Consider the following 8,291-nt stretch of genomic DNA (forward strand, 5'->3'; position numbering starts at 1 on the left):
AATGGGTTATCTACGCCCTTTTCAAAGTTGAAATCTTCACTGTAGCTGCTAAGCTAAAAGCTGTCTGAAGTGGGTGCACTAACCTGACTATGTTCGAGGGTGTAAAAAACTTTTTTTCAAATCAATTTGGAATCTCAGGGCTTCCGGAGACTTGGATTGCGCTAGACAAACTATATGAAGCCATTTTATAGCCTTTTTTTCCTGGTGTTTGGTCCCCATCTACTTCAGTTGTTTAGGAGAATGCTGCAACACTGCTTTGCTGTGAAGTTCCAGAAATGTTTTGTGGACTACGAAACTTCGCCTGAATTTAAATCAAAATGAACTTGAATGAACTTGAATTTTCAGGTGAACCTTTCCTTTAAGTGTTTTAATTACATTAGTTTTTATAACATAAGTTCAATACAAATTGTCAAATCTAATGCCAAGTTTTTCTATCATCTTGTGTCCATGTGAATAAATTAGATAACTGATTAAGTTGAATAAATGCAGACTTATACATAAACTATGTGTTTACTCAATTATTAAAGGGTGAACTGCCCGTAAAACTGTTTGTTTTGTCTAATTTATTTTCTGAATGCAGATGTTTCTCCCTGGTCTCCAACAGTTATAATTAATCCCTGCACTAAGTCTATGTGTACATTTCCCGAAAATTGTAATTGGCAGTGATGAAGTTTCATCTGATTGCTGTTTTTATTTTATGCAAATATCTATTTTATACTCTATCTTTTCACTTCTGTTGCCTCTGGAAATCAAGTAAATTTAGATTTAAATAAATACACAAAATGTTAGCCAATTAAAACAATCAAGAAATTTTTTTTAAATACAGTAATCGCGAGACAGTTTGTGATTCTTCCATTGTAGTCTCGATCAGCCACGTTTACATTAAGTTTCCCCTTCCTGTGCCAAGGAACCAGTGTCCCAGTTCACTGTACATTAAAGACCCGGAAGCAGAGAGTGAACAGGCCTCCTTCATGTTTGGTTAAACTGAGGAAAAAACATCGTGCTGTGCATTTATGTTGTACACTCTTTTCAGTGGACATGAGATGAGTCCATTTTGACATCTAACATATCTCAGTCCTTTGCATTTCAGTACAAGGTGGCCTCCACTGATGTGCTTTCATTCCCTATTTAGGTCATCACTCATGTTGTACCACACTGTATACCCAGTTTTCTCCTCCTTTTCTGAATCCTCTGCAATTGTTCTATTCTGGGAAGAGAAATTAACCCTCTCTTAACTTCTATTTGACCCATGTAATCAATTCATATAATTAGGCAATGAAGCATCTAACTGGACTCATTTCACACAGGCCAGTGAGCAGCAGTGACTGAGGAAGATCTTATTCCATTCATTCATTCATGAGAGGTCAGACTGAGAGCATTAGCCTAGGTCAACTTCACTAGAATGAGGCCATGATACTGCCAGGATATAGGTGGCCAACTGGAGACTGAAGGAATACAATTGTCTGTGACAGCAGCAACATTAGGCAAGATATTTGTCTTAAGCTGTTATCATCAACACATGTTAGGAACTTTCGACATCCCACCCTCCTTGATGTCTGGTGCCGCTGGACCACCCCACTTCCGCTCTCCTCACATATTGTTTTTAGAGCCGGAGCCGTCTAGGCTTTGCTCACTCTTGAGGTGTGGGCTCTGCCATTCTGACCCTCTCTCATCCGTCGTGACCTCCTGACCTCTGGACTGTCTGTCCCTGACAGTAGCCTGCTGTAGCTACTGCACCACTGCCCCCCTCTTTGCCATGCACTCCCAAACTCAAGCAACAGAGTGTCTGGCAGCAGAGCAGCTGAGGATTTGAATAGATCTGGGCCAATGTCTCCGCTCCTTGGAAGTGTGATCTGGGGGCTATAGTGTACAGCACGGCAGCAGCAGGAGGCAGACAGACAGCAGGGACTAAATATAGTGTTCAGGGGGCAGAGACAGCGTCTTTTATCTGCTCATTTAATTATTTATCTGACAGCTCCATCCAAGCTGGACTTCTTGGTCACTGGTCATCAGTCTCAGTTGGTCTGTCTATGAGGTAAAACCAGCCCGTCTCCACTGTATGACCCCATGTCATCATGTCCTCAGTTTGAATCATTTTCCTCCAACTGCATTCTTTATGCGAAGTGAAAAACTCACATCAAGCTGTGCCTAATTGGAGAAATTTGAGCTGCTGTGTGGCTGAGGTTGACCTGCAGTGAGAGCAGATCAGTGTGGTGCTGGAGCTCATATTTATAGACTGCATGGATCTTTGTAATTACCCCATTGCAATGGCTGTGTCTGTGAATCAGCTCTCTCCAGCACAGTGGCCAGCGAACCTCTGAAACAGGAATGCTAAATACATAGGACCAGAATGTGCATATGCCATTATAGGGCAAACCTCAGATCTGGCTGCATCCTCATTGTAGTCCACATTTGTACTCCCTGCTCCCGACAGTCATTTGCATGACAGTGAGAAATGACTTGATTGAACTGCTATGCAGCTTTATATCAAAAACTAAATTACACACAAACAGCAATCATCATCACATTGTTGATTACCTAAAAATGTCATGCACATTTTTCAAATTAAGCCGAAAACAACACTTTCTTCCACATTGTCGTTTTCTCTTCAATTACAGTTTCATTCTTTGGCTGCATCTGGCTTATTTGCATTTACAATCACCAAATCCCTGTGTTAATTAATGCCAGAGGTGGCAAAAGTACGCATATTCTTTACTTAAGTAGAAGTACCTGTGTAAAAGTAGAAGTACTGATTCAACTTCTTTAAGTTAAGTAAGAAAGTACCAAGTGAAAAGTGAAAAGTATCCCTCTGAGGGACATTTCTACCGGCCATTTTGCTGCAAAAATACAGTCAAATACCACCATTTTGGGTTGGTAAACCATCCTGAGCACAGCAAAAGATTGAGAACATAAGAAAATACAGAGGGCTGCAGGGTCTCTGCAGATACAAGTCCAAGAGTGTTACATTAAAACCTGGATATGGTGTTGGAGGTGGAGCCCCATTCATTCCTATGTAAGCTCCTCAGTAGCGCATGAAGCCAAAATGGCTCGACTTCCTGGCTATTAAATTACCCGGATCTTCCGTGCTGTGTGGCCCACAGAGCGTCCACCTGAGAGACTTCCACCAACAGAGTCAACTAAATTCGGATTTAGCGCCTGGCTAACTTGAATAGAGATAAAATGATTTGATCTTGTGGCTCTTCTTAATATTCCAAATTTTACTGGACCAAATCATTAAAGTCAAACAATTCATTTTGCGGAGGTTGTGATACAACAAATGTATCCACCGTTTTACTGCCACATCTTTTACAATGTAAGCTTAGGGGTAAAGTCTTTTTGGGCCCCAGTGCATCACCTCACATTGTATTTACATGGTTTGGCCTCTATGAAAGTTGGCTTCAAAGCATGTTGCTCTTTCTAGGATCTTGTGTGATTTTCCCTCTCTGTCTGTTTCACTCTTGTTATGCCTTTTGGAAAGGTGGCATGCAAAGACGCAAAATAAAAATAATTGATTATTCCTCTCTAATGCATTAAAACTAAAGTAACGAGCCGGTTTTTAAGATGTAAAGAGTAGAAAGTATGGATATTTGTGTTAAAATGTAGGGAGTTTTTTTTTAAATGTTGCATGTATGAATTCTCACCCCCAACAGTCCAATCAACACATTTAATTTGTTCTTGTATCACACAGCAAAAGCACAAATACTCTGCAGTGTAAAATACTCTGTCTTGTCTCTCTTTCGTCACTGACACTTTACAGTAAAAATAGAAAATGTATACTCCTCCCTACAGGCTGAGGATGGTCAATGATGTAATTTTCCAAATAAGGGGCAGTACAGAGGGCGGAGGGCTCTTCCTCTCTATGATGTCATGTTACCGCAGCAGTTTGCTGCCGATAAGGAGAGGCACATCCACAAATGTGGTCTGACGCCTCTTATCAAAAGTACAAACATGGGGTCGATAAGCTGTGTCTTCTGTTCCAGTGAATATGCATAACGCACTTGCATCACTTCCTGCTTATTACTGGTATCATGACAGCCTTCTGACTGCACGCCGACTGCTCCCATGTTGCATGTATCAGCGTGCTGTTTTGTAACGTGGCTGTTTTTCGCGAAAAAAATGCTCCCCATCCTTGTGTAAACACTAACTGTATCCGCTCTCCCCCTGGCTCCTGGCTCCCTCATTGATCGGACAATTTATTAGCCATTGTGACAGTTTCCTGCGCAGCCAGGGTCGACAGGGGAAACGGAGAGGTATGCAGATAAAGTGCTCAGAAACATTGTGCACAATACCTATTGTGTTTTAATTGCAGGTTGAACTGTTACCTCTCGAATGTTTTCCACATACCTTTCGGTGTGCGTGAGTGCTTGCTTGTTATTCCACATGCATGTCCTGCTGCCCAATCTATTCCCTCAGTGAACTGAGTAATCGCATAACTTCTGGAAAATCACAAGCGTAAGGCTGAATTGCTCAAAAACAAAAGGAAATTCCAGCCAATTTTTAACTTTAACAATGGCTCAGCGTCCTTGAACTAAAGCTTTCATCCGTGTGTAAATGTCAAGTTCAGTCGCCAGTTTCAACACTTTAGTCGGAAATATTTGTTCAGAAATGTCACAAAATCAGCAGATACATTCTGGTAAACGATCCCACTTGAGCCAAGTTGTCCCCCTGTGCATTACTTAACGAGTAAACAAGATTACGATGACAATGCAGCTCAATTATTGCATGACCTTGCACCATGAAGGTGACAGAGGCAGTGACCTTTGACCTCCCTGTGAGGTTCACTCCAGTGCAAAACAATGGAGACACGCAATGACATGCAGCTGTTAGAATCTGCCAGGGGACACCTCTGCAGCAGCAGTCTGAAGAGTTGAAGTGACTGACAAGCAGCTGTCATACTGGGGTATGTAAATATGTCCTGTTTGTCTGGTCTGTGCCGGTCTGAGACAAGAACAGCCAAGCTTAAGATGACGAATGTTAACACCACTCATGTTCCATGAACTCAGCAGAGGTCACAGACTTACACTCAGTTTAGGTTCAGCGGATATCAAAAGTCAGAGGTAGACACACACACGGTTGGTTTTACATGGTAGCACATCACACGTGTCCGTGTCAGCCGTATTTATAAGGAGATCCTCTGACATGAGAGAAATGGTTGATGAGTGATACAGGGTTCAAGTCCAAAACCGCTGGAATTCAGTCTGTGCTGTGCTCGTATTACATCCCTGCCACCTTCAGCCTTTAATATCACACCTGCCTTCACCATACATTATGAAAACTGATGAGACTTGAAAGGAAAATTGGAAGGCCTGCTGCGAAGAAAGAAAAGAAAGACAGAGTAAGGAGTAACACCTGTGAAACTGTGGTGTTCAAATATCTATCTGCCATATATTTGTGTAGAGTACAGATACATGTGTAAGACTGGGCAACATATTGATTTCAAGCTTGTAGACTTGTTTTGAAGGATATGGTTGCTCAAGATAATGAGTAGGAGCAGACTGCGGTTAGAAACCAGGGGGTGTTTATTTTTGTTTACTGAACATTAATTTGAGAATGCTATATCCTGTAGGTGATGCCAGAGTATGTACTGTGAACACGCCTTCTGACTCTCTTTGGTATCGTAGCGTTGGTTTCAGTCAACCTACCCAGTATTTATATGTACTCTATGTGGTTTTGTGTTGTAGTGTTTAGTGCCAACACTACGAAGGTGTTTGTGTGGTTGGGGTGTGGAGGTATAACATGAGTGTCCACAAACAGATAACAACACAGATAATGGAAACAAAGAGATATGAACAAGCAACAGCATTACATAATCAGGATACAAGAAAAGGTGACTGTATTCCAGTAAAGTTTTCAGAAATATGGTTATAAATAGATTACAGATACATTTAGTAAAAAAAGAGGATTACTAACAGGATGACAATTTTAAAATAAAGAATGATGTATTAGTCTGTAATCATGCGTATGTGCACACATAACAACCCTTCATGAGTCTCACGCAACATCACTCTGGTGAGTGAAACCAGAGTGTGTCACGAAAATGGTGAGGAGACAATACTGATACAGAGACAAGCAGATAGAAAACAAAAGTGAACTTTAATGAGAGCTGATAGACCAAATACAAAAATACAAAATCCTAAAGGGTAAGGCAACAAAACAGAAATCCATAACTGTAAAAACTAAACAAACTAGGCGGACACGAGGAGTACAGGAACTGACACAGGTAGACACGAGTAGAACACAGGACTGGGGGACAGGTGAGACACACAGGAAACACAGGAGCCAAAACAGACCAACCACCAAAGAGTAAGGGGAAAAACAAAGGCTGAAGTAACATGGATGATGAGAGACAGGTGTGGGGGGGAAATCAGGGAGCACAGGAGGGACACAGAACACCAGGAACACTGGTGAGTGACAATGAGACACAAGAGGATATAACTACAAAATAAAACAGGAAATAACTAACCAAAAACTAAAATCATGACAAGGTGTGTATTCTTACAGAACACATGATATTAAGATAACAAACAAACAAACTCATTAATATTTATTATTTCTCGTTTGTATTTGTATATGTTTGGTATTGAGGCAATCAAAAAAGTAATGGAAAGTAATCAAGTTACATTACTTTAATATTATGATACTTTGATTATGTTACTGACTACATTTTTTAACAGGTAATTAGTAACTGTATCGGAATAAATTAACCCTTCCAACCCTGGGAGCGAAACATAAAATTACATATAAGCTATTTGTTAAGTGTGTAAGAGTGTGTGTGTGTATATATATATATATATATATATATATATATATATATATATATATATATATATATATATATATATATATATATATGTGTGTGTGTGTGTGTGTGTGTGTGGGTATGTATATGTATATATGTGTGGGTATACGGTATGTATGTGTGTATATCTGTGTGTTTTTTTCTTGTCTCTAATAAAAGTTCAAATCAATGAAATCAGATTTTTTTAAAAACTCTTTGCTAGTGTGGGTATAACATTATCTCACAAATTGTTTTCTAACAGGAGTGCTAATTACCTCAAGTCATATCATTACAGTTAGATCATTACATGTAATAGTGCTGCCCAAGACACACAGGGATGTTAATGATCATTACAGTAAATATGCACATTACATACATGCTGCATTAGCATACTTAGTGCCATTATTCTGGAGGTCCCAGCGAACATCTGGCACATCCATTGTACCTCACTAATGAAAGGAACCAATAGCCTCATGGTCGCACTTTAACAGAAAAGCAGCAGTGCCATCTAGTGGACACACTCAAAACAACTGAGGAGAAAATATACTAAATACATTAAATTAAAATAGAAACACTCTCTTTTCTAACAGGCACTGACAACATACAGTCAGAGTGTTGAGACATGTCCAAGATAAATCCACTGGAATGAGTATGAATGCTGGATTATGAGATGGATTTTCAGTCAATTGTTACAGTTCCATCTTTACCTCCATTATGTGCATATGTTGTGGTTCAGCCTGCGGCCCCTGTGGTCCTCATTAGGAGGCAGCAGCTGCATGCTGGCTGGGACATTCATAGATGGAGAGGTTAATCTGATGATCCTCAGTATGGATACTTGGGCAAATTCAGCTCATTCTGCCTCAGGTTTATGAACCAAACTGAGTTGGAGATGGGGAGATGTGCAGCCTAAACTGACCACATGAGTGTAGATGGCTGTCAGCAAAATTCAGGGGAAATCATTAAGAAAAGAAAAACAAGGAGACGATAGCTACACACAACTGAACGCGGCCATTTTGAAATCCTAGTGTCAGCAAAGCAATTGTCTTGGGGCCAGGATATCACTGTCAGAAAAGGTTAAAGTTTCTACATCTGTACATATTAGAATGTTTAAATGACAAACAGACCTGTAATTCCATTACTTTTGTAATTATGTGTCAGCTCATTTCAGCCCAGTGTCAGAATAAAATATTAGCATTTAATGTTAATGGTTGTGGTGTTATAGCAAGACGAGAACGCTGTCAAGCCATAAACAATACAATTGTGGCAACAGGACCAGGTAAGCCAAACCATGATCATTTCCTGAGCCTAAGCAGGCGCTTTTTGTACCTAAACCTTATAAGACCATAAGCCCTGTGTTGTCACATAATAAATTGAAAATTGAACCTAAATAAACATAAAGAAATGTTAACTTTCATCATATCCATCGTTTGCTGAAATGTACACTGCAAACATTTATCCAATTGGGTTGCTCACTTTCTGTTTCTTCCAGAATCTTACTGGTTTTGACCTCAAA

This window comes from Pagrus major, chromosome 13 (assembly GCF_040436345.1).
Source record: "Pagrus major chromosome 13, Pma_NU_1.0".
NCBI classification, from domain to species: Eukaryota; Metazoa; Chordata; class Actinopteri; order Spariformes; family Sparidae; genus Pagrus; species Pagrus major.